Source organism: Onychomys torridus, chromosome 7 (genome assembly GCF_903995425.1).
Source record: "Onychomys torridus chromosome 7, mOncTor1.1, whole genome shotgun sequence".
NCBI lineage: Eukaryota > Metazoa > Chordata > Mammalia > Rodentia > Cricetidae > Onychomys > Onychomys torridus.
This window is the reverse complement of record NC_050449.1, coordinates 5,757,791-5,779,221: the sequence shown is the minus strand read 5'-3', so window position 1 is coordinate 5,779,221 and position 21,431 is coordinate 5,757,791.

The window sequence follows — 21,431 nt, the reverse complement described above, 5'->3', positions numbered from 1 at the left end:
CAGCATGACCATTCAATCTAAACTAACTTATAAGACTAACAAATGCTTTTCATTTGATCAGATATAACTTGCCAAAAGGGAAACTCTCCAAAGCTAGGGTTAGGAAAGGGTTTTGTTTTGTCTTTTAGGAGAATGAAGGCATCCAGCCAAGGAATCTGAAGACCACTGGACAAATGAGATATCTGAAGAACAAAGACAAATCATCCAAGCAAAATGTCACAGCTGATAGGCTGACCTTTTTGTTGACCTAGTTGTCATGTGCTATATACTCCCATGGCCTTTTGCTACCAGTAGCTCTCAATAGCTGCTCTTTCAAGATTTTACCCTGATATCTGACTCCTGGTTTTATTGGTAAGATTTTTGCATCACATTTCACCCAAACACAAAAGAATATACCTTCTTCTTCTCTCTTCATGGAACTCTTTCCAAAATTGGCCACATACTTGAAAATAAAGATAGTCTCAACAGATAAAAGAAAAGTGAAATAATTCCCTACATCCTACCAGGCCACCACAGATTAAAGATGTATATCAACAACAACAGAAAACAAAAAGCTTACAAACACATGAAAAGTGAACAACTCTCTACTGAATGAAAATGGGTGTGGTGGACCAACCCCCACATTTATATACCCCAGGGACTCTTGAAAAATGGGGATAAGAGACTTAGTTAGAAATAAAGAGGGGAGAGAAACAGAGAGAAAACACAGGATAGACTTGAGTGCGCCTGAATCCTTACCCATTGGCCCAGAACTTTATTCCAAAGGTCTATTTATAACAATGCCAAGGGATGGAGCAAAAGACCTCCTCTTTGCTAGTTACAGTCAAGTGTAGACCCTTACAAACACCTGGTACCCAGGCCTGTGATCCAATCAACCTCTTATGCAGTCCTGCTGGGTACAGCCACTGGGAAAAATAGTGGGGTACAACAAATGGGTCATGACAGAAGTAAAGAAAATAAAGACCTTCTAAAATACAAAGAAAATGAATACACAGCATACCCAAACTTATGGGACACAATGAAAGCAGTGCTAAGAGGGAATTTCATATCACTAAGTACCTGCATCTATTATGGCACTTTAGTGTGTGTGTGTGTGTGTGTGTGTGTGTGTGTGTGTGTGTAAATAAATTGGGGAGATCTCATACTAGCAACTTAACAGCACATCTAAAAGCTCTAGAACAAAAAGAAGCAAGATCACCCAAGAGGAGTAGACAGTAGGAAATAATCAAACTGAGGGCTGAAATCAACAAAATAGAAACAAAGAGAACAATACAAAGAATCAATGAAACAAAGAGTTGGTTCTTTGAGAAAATTAACAAGATAGGCAAACCCTTATTCAAACTAACTAAAAGACAGTAAAAGAAAATGCAAATTAACAAAATCGTAAACAAAAGGGGTACATAACAGACACTGAAGAGATCCAGAGTATCATTAGGTCCTGTACTCCACCAAATTGGAAAATCTAAAAGAAATCAATAATTTTGTCCATAGGTAACACTTACCAAAGTTAAATCAAGATCAGATTAAACAATTTGAATAAACCTATAACTCCTAGTGACATAGAAGCAATCATTAAAATCTCCCAATCAAAAAAGTCTAGGTTGGGGATTTAGCTCAGTGGTAGAGCGCTTGCCTAGCAAGCGCAAGGCCCTGGGTTTGATCCTCAGCTCAAAAAAAAAGTCTAGCGCCAGACAGTTTTAGTGAAGAATTCTTCCAGACTTTCAAAAAAGAGATAATTGCCAATTGCCAATATTTCTCAAATTATTCTACAAAATATAAATAGTAGGAATCTTGCTCAATTCACCTTATGAGGTCATAGATACGCTGATACCCAAACCACCCAAAGACTGAACAAAGTAAGAGAATTACAGACCAATTTCCCTTTGAAACATGGATCCAAAAATATGCAATAAAATATTTTCAAACCAAATCCAAGAACTATTCAAAAAGATCATCCACCATGATCAAGTAGGCTTCATTCCAGACATGCAGGGATAGTTCAATATATAAAAAACAGTAAATATAACCCACTATATGAATAAATCTAAAAAGAAAACACATTATCATCCCATTAAATGCAAAAAAACAAAAACAAAAAAACAAAGAAAAAACTTTGACAAAATCCAACACTCTTTTATGATAAAAGTCATGGAGAGATTAGGGACAAAATGGACATACTTCAACATGATAAAGGTAATTTACAGCAAGCCTATAGCCAATATTAACTTCAACGGAAAAAACTCAAAGCAATTCCACTAAAATCAGGAACAAGACAAGGTTGTCCACTTTCTCCATATCTATTCAACATGGTACTTGAAGTTTTAGCTAGAGCAATAAGACAACTTAAGGAGATCAAGGGAATACAAATTGAAAGGAAAAGTCAAAGTATCTTTATTTGCAGATGATAAGACAGTATGTATAAGCAACCCTAAAAATTCCACAAGGGATTCCTATAGCTGATAAACATTCTCATTGAAGTAACAAAAGATTAACTAAAAAAAAAAAAAAAAAATCACCAAGCATGGTAGTTCACACCTTTAATCCCAGCACTCAGAAGGCAAAGGCAGGCAGAGTTTGAGGTCAGCCTGGTCTATAAAGTAAGTCCCAGGACAGCCAGGGCTATTACAAAGAGAAATCTCATCTCTATAAACCAAACCCCCCCAAAAAAAAAAAATCAGTAGCCCTCCTATATACAACTAACAAACACACTGAGGAAAAAAAAATCAGGGAAACAATGCCCTTCATGATAGCCACAAATAATGTAGAATATCTTGGGGGTAACTCTGACCAAGCAAGTGAAAGACTTGAAGGTTAAAAACTTCAAGTCTTTGAAAAAAGAAATTGAAGAAGATAACAGATTATGGAAAGATCTCCCATGCCCATGGATCAATAGGATCAACATAGTAAAAATTGTTCATGGTGTTCCATTGCAACAATAAAAACCCTAAGACAGTATCCGATTATTTGCAAATGATTAATTTCATTTGCCTTTTCACCACTTCCCTCTTTCATAACCTTGCTCCTTATTGTAACTCCAACCATGTGAAACCAACATTGATTAGAAACCCAGAAATAGGCCACTCAGGGACAGGCCATACCAGTTAGAAGCAGTGAGTGCCCCATCTGCCCACAAAGATAGATTCTGTTCCCAAGGACCCTTCCTATGGCCCATACTGTCCCAGCATATTGCTAGCCATGCCACTGGATCCTGCCATCAACCCAGAGCTTCTGTCACTCAGAACCAGACCACAGCAGGCAGAATGGGTGAATGATCAGCCTACCAGTAGAACTGCCCCCTCCATGCATTCTGTTCCCTGGGACACTCCCCATGGCCCACACCATCCCAGATCATCACTGCCCTGCTGTTGGGCCCTGCACCCAACCCCAGTAGACTTCCACTACTCAAGCACAAGCCACACTAGTCAGAATGGGGACAAGTCACACCAGCTTGAACAGACTTCAGCTGCTCAGGTGCAGCCCACACCCAGTTAGAAAAATAGGTGTAGGCCACACCAACCACATTAACAGAGACCCCCACACACGCTGCACCAAAAGTCAAGCTAACCACCAGAAAGTCAACTCACAACTTGGAGAGAGACTACCTAATAGATGAGCCCCATTTGCATAGTCCATCTGTGCATGCACCAACGCTCCTTTAAGAGGTGGGATCTGCCCACCTTTCTCTCTCTCTCTTTCTCTTTCTGTATCCCTATGAGGTCATGTCCACACCTCTTCTCTCCCCCTTTCCTGTCTCTTTTTCTCTTGTCATTCCTCTTCAGCCCCCTTCTCTTCCTTCTGCCCAATAAGACTCTCCATGTGAATGTGGTCTGCATAGTGTATCTCTCCCCATGGCTCCCACCCACTGTGACAGCCATGTGCCATTTTTAAATACAACAGAAGGAAAGTTCCTCAATTCTTTTTGTGAGGCCACAGTCACCCTGATACCCAAACACACAAAGGCTCAACAAAGAGAATTACAGACCATTTCCTTCATGAACATTCAAGCAAAATATTCAATAAAATACTGGCAAACTGAACCCAAGAACACAACAAAAAGATCATCCACCAAGATGAAATGGGCTTCATCCCAGAGATGCAGTGGTGGTTCAACATATGAAATACATCAATGTGGTCCACCATATAAACAAAGTGAAAGACAAAAAAAAAAAAGATCATCTCACTAGATGCTGAAAAGGCATTTGACAAAATCCAACACCCCTTCATGATAAAAGTCTTGGAGAGATCAGGGATACAAGGGACATATCTAAACATAATAAAGGTTTACTGTAGATGTAACCGTCTTGTTAAATAAGAAACATAGAACCAATTGCAGAGTTAAAAACCACGAGGTCAGAGCAAGAGCGGAAAACCTTACCCTTCACTGCTTCTGCTGTCCTTCCTCTCCGCAAGAGACCTACTTCTGTGTGTCCTGTCTATTTAAAGACTTTCTGTTCTGTTTTCTCATTGGTTGTAAACCCAGCCACATGACCTCCTCATCACTGCCTGTTTGTACAGACCTCCAGGTCTTCTATGGTTGGTATTGAGATTAAAGGCGTGTGTCGCCATGCTGGCTGTGTCCTTGAACACACAGAGATCTACCTAGCTCTGCCTCCCAAGTGCTGGGATTAAAGGAGTGTACCACTACCACCCAGCTTCTGCTCTGGCTTGCTCTGACCTCAAAGCAACTTTATTAACATACAAAATAAAATCACATTTCAATACAAATATAATATACTATAGTTTACATCACATAAAAAAGTATACAGTAATCTAATAGCCAATATCCAAATAAATGGACAGAAGCATAAAGTAATTCCACTAAAATCAGGAACAAAACAAGGCTGTCTGCTGTCCCTATATCTATTTAATATAGTACTTGAAGCTTTGGCTAGAGCAATAAAACAATTAAAGATGATCAAGGGGAATACAAACTGGAAAAGAAGTCAAAGCATTGCTATTTTTACATGATATGATAGTATACATGAGGGACCCCAAAATTTCTACCATGGAACTCCTACATCTGAAAAACACTTTCAGTTTAGTGGCTGGATACAAAACTCAACTAAAAAAAATGATAGTGTTCCTATATACAAATAATAAATGGACTGAGAAAGAAATCATGGAAATACCACTCTTTACAATAGCCACAAATAATTCGAAATATCTTGGAATAACTCTAATTTCATAAACAAAAATTTCAAGTCTGAAGAAATAAATTGGAGAAGATATCAAAGATCTCTCGTGCTCATGGATGGGTAGGATTAACATAGTAAAAATGGACATCTTAACAAAACCAATCTACAAATTCAATGCAATCCCCATTAAAATTCCAACACAATTATTTACAGACATTGAAAGAACAATATTCAACTTCATATAGAAACACAAGAAACCCAAGATAGTTAAAAAAACACTCCTAAAAATAAAAGAACTGCTAGAGGTCTCACCATCCCTAATTTTAGTAATAAAAACCACATGGTATTGGCATAAAAACAGGTTGATCAATGGAATTGAATCAATGACCCAGAAGTAAATCTGCACACCTATGGACACTTGATTTTTGACAAAGAAGCCAAAATTATACAATGGATCTTTAACAAATGGTGCTGGCATAATTAGATGTCAGTATGCAGAAGAATGCAAATAGTCTGTGTCTCTCAAAAAGACCTCAACATAAAACCAGATACATTAAACCTGAAAGAAGAGAAAGTGGGGAATCAGCTTGAACGCACTGGCACAGGAGACAACTTCCTGAATAGAACACCAATCACACAGGCACTAGAACTGACAATTAACAAATGAGACCTCATGAAACTGAAGGGCTTCTGGAAGGCAAAGGACACTGTCAACAGGACAAAATGGCAGCCTATAAAATGGGAAGAGATCTTCACCAAATCCACACCTGAACGAGGTCTAATATCTAAAATACATTAAGAACTCAAGAAACTATACAAAACCAAATGATCCAATTAAAAATGGGGTGCAGATCTAATTAGAGAATTCTCAACAGAGGAATCTCAAATGGCTGAGAAACACTTAAAGAAATATTCAACATCCTTAGCCATCAGGGAAATGCAAATCAAAACAACTCTGAGATTCCATCTTACACCTGTCAGAATGGCTAAGTTCAAAAAAACAAGTGACAGCTATGTTTAAGAGGACATGGATCAAGAGAAACAGTTCTCCATTGTTAGTGGGAGTGCAAACTTGTACAGACACTTTGAAATCAATATGTTGGTTCCTCAGAAAATTCAGAATCAATCTACCTCAAGATCCAGCTATACTACTCCTGGGCACATACCCAAAGGAAGCTCCACCATACCACAAAGACACATAATTCACTTCATTTCCCATGAGTTCCAATCATGGGCAAGCATACATTCTGATCTACTTCCTGCCAGTATCCCTCCAGCCTACATCCAATTAGGGGCAAGGGTACATCCTAACAGATTTCCTGTCCATATGTGATTAAGCACATTCAGTGCAGATGGGTCAAACAAACTTGTTTAAGGTAGTGAAAACATGTAGCTTATCATCTCCCATGAACAACAGCCTCCAGCAATTCAGGAACTATCTGTCCTTGGTCAAGGGGCTTGTAGATCAGAGGCATTTTTGTTTCATGGATGGATCTCATAGGCACAGTAATTAAAATTTAAAATGTAATTTTGACTCTCACAATAGGACCTCACAGAGACTGAACAACAACCAGAGAGGATACATGGACTGACCTAGGCCCCTGCATATGTGTTTCAGTTGTGTGACTTGGTCTTCTGGTGGGGCTCCTAACAGCGAGAGCAGGGCTATCTCTGACTCTGTTGCCTGCTCTTGGGACCCACTCCTCCTGCAGGACTGCCTCATCAGCCTTCATAGGAGAGGAGGTGCCTGGTCTCACTGCAACTTGATACACCGTGGCTGGCTGATATTCCTGGGAGGCCCGCCCATTTCTGAAAGGACAGAGGAGGAGGAGTGGATGGGGTGGGGGGAGAGAAAAGATGGGGGGACTGGGAGAAGAGGGGGGAAGGGAACCTTTGTTTGGGATGTAAAAACAAAATAAATAAATAACCAATAAATAAATAAACAAGAAACCCAGAAACAAAGAGCTACTTATTTCACAAAGGACACACAATTTAGTAGGGGTCCAGTTCTACCTTACAAATGTGTCTTAAGGAATGCAACTTTTTAACATTTAAGAAGCAGAGTGTTCTAATTTAAAATGTAATCAGATGGTTTTGCATTTGTAAGGAGGAAGTGATTTTTCTTACTGGGTGTTTTGTTTTCTCTGTCATTAACATTTATTTTATGTTCAGTGTTTTAAGAAGTTTGTATTAAAGGATTTTAAAGTACTAAAATTTAATACAATGGATTGCTTTCTATTATGATATCAATATTATACAATGAAATTACATAAAGTGTTGTCAACTCGACTATTGGCACAAGTAACATATTTATTCAACAAAGGAATAGAAGGACCTAAGAGACAGCTGGATGATTAAAAGTGATTCATGCTATTTCAGAGTACCAGAGTTTGTTTCCCAGCCAAGTATACAGTGTCTCACAAATTGCCTCTAATCCAGGTCCAGGCATAGGCGCCATCTTCTGGCATACACAGGCACCCACACATACATATACAATACACACACACACACACACACACACACACACACGCACACGCACACGCACACGCACACATGCACACACACACATGCACATGAATAAAAATAATTTTTTAAGGAACATATTTCCATTTTTCATGCAGAGTCAGCCTGAGGGCCTAGCAATAAGTGCTGTCAGAGTTCCTGATTGTGCCCAGCCAATGAGAGATGCCCACAAAATGCCATCAAATTGGGACACAGCCTGAGTGCTGGAAGGAGGGTATATAAGGCCTTCCCCATTATTAAATAAACAAGTTTGCTGTTTGCTTTCAACTGACTTCCAGTGTCTGTGTGATAGACACCAAACCTTCTCACCCCCTCCCCTGAGGGAGCCATTAGGACTCAGCAACATCTGGAGCCTTAACCTCGCGTTCCTGTTACTTTCTCTTTCCTGGTGTAGATTCTGATCATCTCTTCACTCACAGTGCTTGACAGCGCACCCAAGATGGTGTGTTTCAGTGAGAAGACCCTTCAGTGTTGTGTTCTTTTGGTCCTTTTGGCAGGTAAGCATTGGGATGCTGTGGATATCACTCTGTATAAATAAACTGCTGATTGGCTAGTAGCCAGGCAGGAAGGATAGGGTAGGCGGGACAAGGAAGAGGAGGAGGCTGGGAAGAGGAAGGCTGGGAGGAGACACCACCTACCGCTGCCATGAAAAGCAACATGTAAAGACACTGGTAAGCCACAAGCCATGTGGCAAAGTATAGACTAACAGAAATGGGTTAATTTAAGATAGAAAAGGTAGATAACAAGCAGCCTGCCACGGCCGCACAGTTTGTAAGCAATATAAGTTTTTGTGTGCTTTCTTGGTTGGGTCTGAGCGACTGTGGGACTGGCGGGTAAGAGAGATTTGTCCTGACTGGGCCAGGCAGGAAAACTCTAACTACATTGGGACCCCCATTTCTTTCCTTCTTTTTTGTTATCTGTCATGTTTGTCTGCCTGTCCCATTAGGAAGGCACGTTTTTGTTTTTGTTTTTGTTTTTGTTTTTGTTTTTCTGTTTCCTTTCACCTGGGACCTCCACATAAGAATTGACCCCCCCCCACAGGAGGTGGAACCAAAGCTCGGCTCCCAAATGTCATCCCTCATCCAGAGATACCAGGTGGGCATAAGGCTGTGACCAAAAACCACGGAAGTCCCCACACTAAGCACAAGACATGGGGTCCAATATAAATTTCCACCCCTGTTGACTGTCATCTTCTCTCTGACTGTTGTTTCCCTCTGAAGGATGGGTAATCTTTTCATCACCCCCACCACTTCCCTATCGGATATCTCTATGATATCCAATGAGGAGGAGGAGACAGACAGTTTGGGCCCCAAGAAATCTGTCAAGGAGAATGCAGCTGCCAGTTTGGGCCCTGAGAAATCTAAAAGAAGGAAGCTGTCATCAAGTCATGTGCTGCCCCCTCTCTGCTCCACCACCACTGGAGACACCTATGCTCCTGCCATGGTATTCTTGGAGCAATCTAGCCCAGAACCCACCTGCCTCAGGATGCAACTACTCTCCCATGTCACCAGACATCTTACAACCCTCAAAGCCTGTGCCACTGTCAGTCCGTAGGCCCATAGAAGCCTTCCCAGGCAATATGGGCCCAAATGCCAATGCCCAGCCCTAGATTCCTGTAGTTGGAGAGCTTCTCTCCAGGTCCCACTAAGCCCTAGCAGTCCAGTAGCAGTCCACTTATAAAATAAATATACAGACATTTATATTATTTAAACTGCTTGGCCATTAGCTCAGGCCTATTATTGTCTAGCTCTTACTCTTATATTTAGCCCATTTCTATTGATCTATACTTTGCCACGTGGCTTGTGGCTAAACAGTACCTTACATGTTCCTTGTCATGGTGGCGTCTTTCTACCCAGCCTTCTACTTCCCACTTCTCCTCTCTCTTTGTCCCACCTAGACTTCCTGCCCGGCTACTGGCCAATCAGTGTTTTATTTTAACCAATCAAAGCAATACATTTGACATACTTGAACATCCCACAGCAGATTCCCAACCCCATAGCTGATCTCTCCCTCATCAGGAAGGCAGCCAATGAGTCAGGTCCAGATTCCTCCTACTTTCAGCAGGTCCTTGCTCAATGGTCCATGCAGTTACAAACTTATTTTGATTGGTACCATTTGCTTAAAGCTGTGTTGGAGCCTATGGTCTTTCTCAGAGATCAGCCTGTGATGATCAGGCAGAATCCAAGGCCTAAAAAAAAATCTTACTTAATGTTACAGTGACCTATGACATGCTGCTCACAGGGTGAGGGAAATATGTCCATCCTCTGTACTAGGCACAGATTAGCTTGAATACCTATTTTCAACAGGTCTCAGACCTGGCCTTCAAAGCCCCCAGAGCCTGTATTCCCCAGGACCCCTCAGCTTACTTTCACAATCTTATCCAACAGCCAGGGGAGTTTTTCACTGACTTCCTGGCCCATGTCAATGAGGCAGTAGAGCACAGAGTGGACTCAGAACCCCCAAGAGATATGTTGATTAAATAGCTGACTTGGGAGGGGTTAAGTGTCCAAACCCATAATGCAGTTGCAGCCATGTGAAATGAGGACATACATAAATGGGTACAGGCCACCAGAGATCTTTACCCCAGCACTGGTCCCATTGTAGCTCTTACTGCCTCCCTGGACATTTGCTTACTGACAGGCAATGGGCTAATGACACTCCCCAGGGCTCCCAGGTAGATAGAATTTGCTGGGGATGTGGCAAACCAGGTCACTTGGAAAGTGACTGCCCATGGGCAAAACCTAGGATCTGGTGTACCACATGTAATAATGGATTTCATTGGGCAAAAGATTAAAGGTTATAGCCTGCTGAAACACCAGCCCCTTTAAACTCCAGGCAGGGCACTCCTCAGCCATGACAGTAAGAGGAGGCTCTGGTAATCTAAAAATCTATTAGACAATACCCGTTTTTCCACACTCCCCAATGCTGACAGTCTATCTTGATGGATAAGCTATCAAAGGCTTGGTTGACACAGGTATGGATGCCACCATTTTCACTGAGACTGAGGTACTTCACTTCCCTCACTGGAAGTTTAAACCCAGCTCCTCCCATCAGAGGTGTGGGAGGCCATCAAGATTCTAAGATGACCACCCATCTGGTCCATTGGAAAGACCTTGATGGCAATCAGAGAGCCTATCATTTCCACTGTACCTAGAAACCTGTGGGGCAGAGATATTTTGGAGGATTTGGGTGTTGTCCTAACTAGATAACAGGACCTTTTTTGATGACATTTGGGTCCATGTAAAGGTGGGTCTTGTGTTCCATGACCCTGCATGATATCTGCACCTTAAATTCTAAGGCCACTGTCCCCATGAGATCCACCACAATTGAGCCCCTAGCCCCATTCCATTGATGTGGCTCTTAGATCAAGAAGTACAGGTGGAACAGTGGCCTATAATTGAACTCAAGCTGTCAATCCTAAAGGAATCGGCTGCAGAACAGCTAAAGATGGGGCATGTAGAACCATCCACAAGTAAACACAATACCCCTATATTTGTTATTCCTCAAGAAATTGAGATGCTACAACCTTCTGCAGGATAATTAATGGTCTAATGGAAAACATGGGGTCTACACAACCAGGCCTCACTCTCCCTAGTGCCATTCCTCCATCTTATTATATATTAATTAGTTTTAGATATTGCTTTTTTCAAATTCCCCTGACTCCATAGAATTGAGATAATTTTCCCTTTACTGTTGTGGGAACCTAAATGCATAACCAGCTAAGAGATATCAATGGACAGTTTTTCCCCAGAAAATGAAGGATAGCCCCACTATCTGTCAGCCATATGTTTCTCAAGCTTTGGTCAATGTCTCCAGGGATGTTCTTTTGATCCATTATATGGATGATCTCCTCCTGATACACCCAGATGCAGCCTACCTGCAAAAGTTGCCAAAGGAGTATTAGATCTTGCTTTATTACATCTAACAGTGGCTCCAGATAAGGTCCAAGTGGTACCTCCTTTGCCTTTTTAGGCTTTTCCATTGCAAAGCATATCTTCTCCCTTTCCTTTAAATCAGAAATGAAGAAAATGTACTCACTCTCAGAATTATAACAATCATGTGTTATGGTTAATTGGTTTAAACCTTTCCCTGACCAAGAGATGAGACACCTCTTTTCATTGTTGGAGGGACTAACCTGTCCTTCCACTAAGAAGCAAAAGATTTGCTTTAGCCCAGCCTACAAGTACTGGGTGTCTCTGTCAAAGAACACATCCTGCCCCTGGTGATATGGAGAGATCCTGTCTCTCTCCAATGGCAGAATGCTGTTCTGGAACCCAGGGCACAGCTGCAGTGGCATATGTGGTTCAAAGAGGAAGCTAAAAACATAGAAAAACAATAGAGGGCTAGAAGTTTTCCAGGACATGAAGCTTTTTATACTACAACGAGGAATGTTGGGAGCTATACTAGTTATCACCTGTTGCATGACAAATTATCCCAAAACTCAGTGGCCAAAAGCAATGGTTATTGAGTTATCTTTGTTCCTAAGGGTCATAGACCCAGGAATGACTGACTGGTTGGTTCAGACCCAGGCTTTCTCATGGTTTTACATCCATGTTTCTAGGCTTCAGTCATCTGGACTTTCAACAGATAAAGGATTTGTCTGAAGATGTCTCACAAATGTGCTTCTCAACCTATCAACCTCGTTTCACGATCTAACATGAGATTCCCTGGAGCAAAGGACCACTATAGAGAGAGATACACAGGTGGCTTCACTGTCTAACGACAAAAGTGTGGTACTGTTCCATGTTCTGCTGATCAAACCTTGAACCCTGGAATGGTATGGAAGACAGCAGCTATGACACAGGCCAGACAAATGTGGCCAGAGTCCAGGAAGTGGGCAAAGCTACCTGTGGGAAGGATCAGTCACTGCATCAGTTTTCTCATTGCTGCAACAAAATGTTTTACAAGTGCAACTTCAGGAAGAAAATCCTGCTTTGGCTCACAGTTTGAGGGTGTCGTGCCCCAGAAGAAATGGAGAGAATGAGGCTCTAGCTGTCACAACAGGAGAGTGAGGTGGCTTCTGATCCGGCATCTGCAGTCAGAAAGCAGAGAGAGATGAGTGCTGGAGCTCAGACCATTTTATCTTTCATTTTTATTCACTCCACGACCTCGGCCCATGGGATGGTGAGTCTTCCTTTCTTGGGTAATCTCTCCAGAAACACCTTCACAGATATGCCCAGAGGTGTGTCTCCTAGGTGATTTTGTTTTGTTTTGTTTTGTTTTGTTTTGTTTTGTTTTGTTTTGTTTTTCAAGACAGGGTTTCTCTGTGTAGCTTTGCACCTTTCCTGGAACTCACTCTGTAGTCCAGGCTGGCCTTGAACTCACAGAGATCAGCCTGCCTCTGCCTCCTGAGTGCTGGGATTAAAGGCATGTGCCACCAACGCCTGGCATCCTAGGTGATTTTAAATCCAATTGAGTTAACAATAGAAATTAAGCACCACAATTGTCGGGCGAGGCAGTTCAAACAGCTAAGGAAATAAAAATGTTCAGAAAGTTTCTTATATTTCATATATTGTTCTTGAAACATTTCATAAACTAAGATTATTTTAAAATAAAATGATTTTAAAGTGTAACTTCAGTACCCAATGTTTTTATTTCATGTCTATTGTTCCTGAATTATTTACTATCATACTGACAATACTACGTATAGTTAACATTCTTAAACTGTGTGAGATTATATTATCCCTTTTTTATTCATTCATCTATCAAATAAGCATTTACTGAATATCCATTACATCCCAAGTCATGTGCTGGGCATAGACCTGACTATGAATGAGACCCAGCATGTGCTTCCAAGGAAGTGAAGAAACAGGTAGCATCTGACATGGCACAGAACAAAGGGATGGTATGATGGAGTGTGCTCAAGGGTGACTTTCTATCGAGAATGATGTCAAAAGTGAAATCTGAAGAGAAAGAGAATTACTCAGAAGGGAATTCCACAGTGTGTGCAGGCAGCAAGGACCTGGCCAAGAAAGACGTGTGGTTAGCCATCAATTCTTCAGGGAGATGAGAACAACTGACATGGAGATTATGCTAGAAGAAAATTAAGAGGTCAGCAGAGAAGTGGGGAGGCTGGAAATGACCTTCTGAGATGCCAGGCATCACCCGACATGTGACATTTGCCTGTCTCACACTGTTGCCACCACCTCTGGTAATGTAGTCTCAGAACTTGTGGGCACCCAAGTTTATGGCCACACATTTCCCAGAAAGCCAAGTTTCACTGCACCAGGCCTGCTTGATATCAGTAAAGGGACACATGTCATTTACAACTTGCCAACAATGTTACGTTTCTTGGCCAAGTTTAGACAGTGTCTTTTGTAATAGTTATAAGCATTGCATTTGCATATAATCTTTCATCCCCAAGTAGAACGATATTTACAAATAGTGTCTAGCAAAATAGAATTGAATATATTTGCTGTCCCCAGAACACTTCCTCTATTCTAAACAGCCCATCACAGTGCATGTCTCCTTGGCAACCTGAGGGCTCCAGGAACACACTTTCCAGTTAGCCAAGTACTCATCATTGCTCTCTGGCTGCCTCCACATTGGATGACAGGCCTTCTGTTCCCCTATGCTCACCCAGCATGACTTCACTAATTTGCTCCTAAGCAAATATCACTCATGAGTTTTATTTTGATCATAAAGGACACTGTGTGATAGAAAGATTACTTCAAGTAATTACAGTCATTAGAAATGGGAGTGAGACAGGCATGGTAAACCAATCCCTCCATCTGGTGAGCTGTGGTTATTCCCTGTGACAGGCTGGCTGTGCTCAGTTGTACAAACTGAATGAAACGAAGCCCAGACCATCTGTCCATGGAGCCACTTTTGAGTGGTTCCTATGCACCTTGGATAAGCACTTTTGTGGAGCAGTGAGGTTAGCAGCACCTGGAGCCTCCTCCCAGCAATGCCCTGTCTGCCAAGGCCAGAGCACAAACAGAGCAGCTGCAGATTAAAGCTGGCTATTGGTTGTGTTTGGGGAGTCCTCTTATCACTGTGTAAGCTAGGTGATGCACAGTTGGTTCTTTAAGTAAAAGAAACACTAAGATTAGTAATAAACATAACTGTAGTTTACTAAGTGTCCAGCTTTTCACTAGAATATTTGTATTTTTCACAGTGTGTGTGTGTGTGTGTGTGTGTGTGTGTGTGTGTGTGTGTGTGTTTTAAAATATTTCGCCAGTAAGGTTACATTTGACCACAAAGGGAAGAAAACTCAAACCCAAATTACAAAAACTACAATGTGGAGAATTTAATAAATATAATAAAAGAAATTTTCTGGTATGTCTTACAATTTATTAACAGAGTTGGAAGACAAAGAAGAGAAATGGTGAGGAAGTGAAATCAGTAAAAGCTTTGGGTAAAAACCAGCCAAAGATTACCTCTAAGTACATCTCACCATGTTGCTGCTACCATCTTATAAGCAGTGTTTGTGAACTGCACACTTTCCAAACTATGAAGCTCAATGACCTCTCTCTCAGATATCCCTGAGAACTGAGGATTTGGGGTTCAAATGCAGCACACATGGCATGTGCTAAGGCCCGCTGTTGGAAAGCTCCTGGTACAGTAACATTATCAAGTATCTGACTTTTTCCCACTCTCCACTCCACCTTCCTCAGAGTTCTCTTTGCTCCTAGTCACATGCAGTCTCAAATGGCTGTTGTATTTCCAGGAGAAGAATACTCCAGTGCTTCCCAAGAGTTTCTCTTTGTGTGAGAAAATCTGCAACAAGAAGCAACAAATAACAAAAGAAAGAAAATACCAGGTGTAGTGACACACAACTCTAATCTTAGCACTTAGGAGACTGAGGCAGGAGAACAGCTGTGAGATCTGGGCTAGGCTGGGCCACAGAGAGAAACCCTGTCTAAAAAAAAGAGAAAAGGGAAAAACATCCCACAATGCTCCTTTGTAAAATTCTCACTGACTGAAATTGTATTTCACACCATGTAACAAATCCATCATCAAGAGTAATAAGAATAGTAAACACTCGAGGATCCCTGTGTCAGAGATCTTGGGCACTAATACCTAATAGGAGCTCATTGTCCAAGGACTGAAGTGGAGGTTTTGACCTATAACCCTCTTTTTTTTCCGTCTTCCTTTCTTTTTTTTTTTTTTATTAATTTTTTTTTATTTTATATACCAACCACAGTTTCCCCTCCCTCCTCTTTTTCCAACTCCTTCACCCACCTCCTTTCTAAGCCCCCATCCACTCCTCAGAAAGGATAAGGCCTCCCATGGTTGTTAACAAAGCATGGCATATCAAGTTGAGGCATGATCAAGCTCCTCCCCCCTGCATCAAGACTGAGTGAGACATCCCACCATAGAGAGTAGGTTCCAAAAACTCAGCTTGTGAACCAGGGACAGACCCTGGTCCCACTGCTAGAGGCCCTACAAACAGACCAAGCTACACAACTGTCACCCACATGCAGAGAGCCTAGGTTGGTTCCATGCAGGCTCCCTAGCAGTCTGTCTAGAGTCTGTGAGCTCCCACAAGCTAAGGGTATGACTCTGTCTTAGTTAGGGTTTCTATTGCTGTAAAGAAACAACATGACCATGACAATGCTTATACAGGAAAATCATTAAAGTGGGGTGGCTTACAGTTCAGAGGTTAGTCCATTATCATCATAGTTGGACATGATGGCATGCAGGCAGACATGGTGCTGGAGAAGGAACTAAGAGTTCTACATATTTCAGACAATAGGAAATGAACTGTCTCACTGGACATGGCTTGAGCATATATGAGACCTCAAAGCCTACCTCCACAGTGACACACTTCCTCTAACAAGACTACACTACTCCAACAAGGCCACACTTCCCATTAATGATACTTCTTTTGAGAACAATTTTCTTTCAAACCACCATGGACTCTGATGGTTTTCTGGGATAGCACTCTATGATGTCTCTCATGCCACTGCTATTTAGCTCAGAGGGGGCTCCTCTCAACAGTATCAAGTACCAAGGACTATAACACACACACACACACACACACACACACACACACACACACACACGGTGGGGGAGGGGGAGAAACATACCAGTAAGCTGTGGGGATCACCAGGACACAGTCTGTCATAAGGAGGAGTAACCACATAGACTTTTACTCATTTACTTATTTATTTACTCATATGATCATTTATTTTAATTATCTTTTATTTATTTGTATTATTTATGTGCATGGTGTTTTGCCTACATGAATGTCTATGAACATCTGTGTACCTGGTCACCAGGGAGGCCAGAAGAGAGCATTGGATCCCTTGTATACTGCCATGTGGTTTTGGGGAATTGAACTCAGTTCCTCTGGAAGAGCAGCTAATGTTCTTAACTGCTGAGCCATCTCTTCATGCCATTTTTATTTATTTTTGAAACAATTTCTTAGTTAGCCAAGGCTAGCCTCAAACTGGCTACACAGCAGAGGATGTCTTTGAACTTCTAATTATGCTGTTTCCACCTTCCAAATGCATGTATGCCCATGCCCAGTTTATTCAGGGATAAGGATCAAACCCAGGATTTCCTTTATGCTAGTGAAGCAACACTGCCAACTGAGTTCCATCCACAGGAACAAAGTTGCTTTTTATGCATAGGAACACTCAAATGTAATGACTTTCACCTCTTACCTAAACACTTACAAGTGATTACTATGTTTCTGCAGTCTGACATGATAGCTAAACTTTATCTTTCCTCACAGATTCACAGTTTCTTATTAAATATCCAAGCAACCTCAACAATGTGATTTTCCTTTCTTTATTAAGAACTAACACAGGGTTGCGGATTTAGCTCAGTGGTAGAGTGCTTGCCTAGCAAGCGCAAGGCCTTCGGTTCAATCCTCAGCTCCACAAAAAAAAAAAAAAAGAACTAACACTTTTTCACTTAAAGGAAATAAATTATGGTGTTGTCAGATGTTTTCTGTCCCTACTGCCTGGTCCCAAATAATCACTCAGAGGCTGAATATAAATGATAAATACTTGGCCAATAGCTCAGGCTTGTTACTAGTTAACTCTTACATTTTAAGTTAACCCATATTATTTACTTATGCTCTGCCATGTGGCAGTACCTTTATTAGCATGGCTCATTCACCTCCTGCTCCCCCTGCATCTGGCTGGCAACCCCTGACTCCACCCTTCTCTTTCCCAGCATTCTCTTTTTGGCTTTCCTCCTAACCTTATCCTGATTGGCTATTGGCCATTCAGCTTCTTTATTAAACCAGTCACAGTGACAAATCTTCACAGTGTACAAAAGGATTATTTCACACCATCATGGCTTTGCCTCTGCATGTGGGAGGCCAGTGTTACAAGTACTGTGCTTGGGCCCTTTTCTACTGTCATCTGATACTGCAACAAATAACCTGATAAAAAGCACCTCAGGACAGGCGGTGGTGGTGCATGCCTTTAATCCACACGCAGGAGGCAGAGGCAGGTGGATCTCTGTGAGGTCAAGACCAGCCTGGTCTACAAAACGAGTTCCAGGAAAGGTGCAAAGCTACACAGAGAAACCAGAGAGAGAGAGAGAGAGAGAGATGGTCCAGAGCTGACTGGCTTCCATTCTGATGGGGTTGGGGATTTAGCTCAGTGGTAGAGTGCTTGCCTAGCAAGCACAAGGCCCTAGGTTCAGTCCTCAGCTCTGGGGGGGGGGGGGACAAAATAACAAAAGCACCTTAGGGGAAGAAAGCTTTATGTCACCTTAAAAGTCCAGGTCACAGCCCATTACTGAGTGAAGTCAAGGCAGGGACTTGAAAGATGGCCTCCTTGCTATTCCACACAGCATTGCGTTCAAACAAGGAATTCACTACATTACAACAGTTGTGCCGCAGGATTGCTCACTCTTGTGGTTCTCACAGTTGACTATTGATAGAGGGAGGTACTTATTTACTGGTGTTTGATTCATATTTATGCTTGGGCCATACTGTCTGCTAATCATTTTACTAAACATGACTGTGTGCTAAGAATCTTTACAGCAATTCACCTGCCTCCAATTAGCATGCTTATTGTCACATGTGGAAAAAGAAAGAGAGCCCAGTGTGGTGATTCACAGCTGTAATTATGTGTTTAACCACAAGCAAGAACTGTGTAAGAAGCACAAGGATCTTTCTTTCCATTTGAAGGATGCTAGCAAACCGTGTTTCCCCAACACCTGCCCTTATGCTTCTGCTTTCCCTGTTTCAGCAGCAATATCTCAGAGCCCGCATTGCGGCGGGCCATCTAAGGCATGCTGTAATTGTCTGTGCTTTGGGCAGAAAAAAGTTCTGATAGATTTACAAACCCACATGAATTAGTTCCATGTAACCACCTGAGGATAAGGGATGGAAAACACTTTTTAAGACATGGGAAAAGTTACTCGGCTGTCACAGACAGGAGTGCTGCAAAGAAATGGAAATGTTGGAAGACAGTTTTTGTAAATACTTCTTGCTGCCTTGGTGTTATTTCGTGTGTGTATATGCGCGCATGTAGAGAATCATTCTGACTTCTACACAGGCTCAACGCCTGATATGAGGAAGGCATCATAACTCACCTATCTTTCTCCCCCTGCCCTTTTCCTCCTATAATATAAGAATCATGGGCTCCCTAAGATCATCTGGGAAATGCAATGGAAAAAATAACATGACAAGTGTTCTTTTATCTGTAAAATAAGCATACTATGTGCCAACCATTCTAAAAGGAAAAGCAAATGAGCCAGATCCAAGTATCTCTAAACATCCCACAGAGGATAAACAGAGACTCATATGCAAACTGACGCTGATGATTTCTCAAGAAGTCCATGGTTCAACATCATTGATCAAATACCATCAATAGCATCTCTGTCCCCACAGTGGAAACCTGTAGACCTGTAAGGTTCTTACATCCTGGAGGCTACAGGCTTCTATCTTAATATGCTATATGAGCATTATCTCAAGAAACCCAATTGTTTTATGTTTATATTGAGGAAGAGAGAATATGTTCATGGGGGTGGAGGGCAGCATGTATGTGCCAGGGTACAGTTAAGAAGGTCAGAAGACAACTTGTGAAAGTCAGATCTGTCCTTCCTGCATGGGGGTTTCAGGGATCAAACTCAAGCTGTCAGGCCTCCGAGCCATATTGCTAGATCCGAATACAGTTACTGTTTAAAGGAAAAGTGAAAATTTATTTATATACATTTATCATTTCCTTAAATGTGCTTAAAGTAATTCTGAAAGGAAAAAAAAAGAAATTAGGGTAGGGAATTGGGTAGAACCAGTCAGAAGAACAAAAAGAAGTGTGAACGTCTTTAGCAGGAGAGGTAGTTCAGTTGGTAGAGTGCTTGCCTAGCACGCTTGAGGTCCTGAGTTTGCCAGAACTATGTAAAAAATAGGTGCAGTAGCACACACCCTAAATCCAAGCCCTTGGGAAGTAGAAGCCACCAGACCAGAAGTCCAAGGTCATCTGACTTCACTACAGAGTGAATTGGAGGCTAGTCTAGAAAGCATGAGACTCTGTCCCCTGCAAAAAAAGAGACCAAACAAGGTGGTGCTCACCTTTAATCCCAGCACTTCAGAGTCAGACAGGAGAGTTACTGTAAATTTGAGGTCAGCCTGATCTACACAGCAAGTTCTAGGACAGCCAGGACTACAAAGAGAGACCCTATCTCAAAAATAGAACAAAGTAAAAGGAAGAAAAAGGAAATGTGAACTTTTTTTGACAGAGCTGGTTAACTAGAGCTTGTTCGGTATAAATTTGAATTTACACTGGTATCAGAGAAGAAGAGTGGGGGCTTTGACAGAGGAGCAGGAGTAACAAGACCACTCACACACATTCTTCCTCATCTTAGTGCCCCCAAAATTTACTTTACACACATGCACACACCTGTACCCGCACACCTTGTACTTATCTAGGCTCAACAGCAGAATGGAGAAGAAATAAAAATCAATAAACAAAATGATAAAGTAAAATGCTCATTTCTAAAAGCTAACAGAAAATAAGCTGGAAAAAATCAATAAAAATGTCTCTAGGAGCCTCTGAGACAGTAACCAGAGATTCAGCATTGTGGCAGTAAGTTCAAAAAGAGGAGAAGGAGGATCATCTTGAATAAAATACTCAAAAAATACTGACAATTTTCCCCAAGATTCACAGCAGATATAAACTTTCAAATTCAAGAAGCTGAACAAATGCTATAATACTAAAGAAACCAACACCAAGATACATCAGAGGCAAACTCCACAAAACCAGAATCAAAAAAATGAACCTTGAAAGCAGAGAGAAGGAATGTCATCATCCAAAGGGGGATCCATACAGGAGTCGCCTCATTAGGCACTGCAATGGCCAGTGGTTGACCTTTTTCCAAGGTCTGAAATAGAAGAGCTATCACCCCAAAAGTCTATGTCCAATGCAACTGCCTCCAAAGATGAAAAAATCCAAGAGTATAGCTCAGTGGTAGATGACTTGATAACCATACACGTGCCCTGGATGAATGCCTAGAGCCATTCCCGTCCACAAAACTAGAACAAATAGAAACTGAAAGTAAAATAACAGACTTACATCAAACGTCAATCATTGTGTTGAATTTTACTCTGTTACTGTGGTAAAGCATTCTGACCAAAAGAAAATTAGGGGAAGAAAGAGTTTATTTAAACGTACACTTCCAGGGAACAGTTGGTCAGTGAGGGAAGTTAGGGCAGGAACTTAAGCAGGACCTCAGGCATAAACCATGGAGGAATGTTGCTTGCTGGCTTACTCTCTGTCATTCTCAGCCTCATGCTTAACTAGCTTTCTCATACAACCCAGAAGCACTGCTATGGGATAGTGCCACCCACAGTGGGCTGAGCCCCCT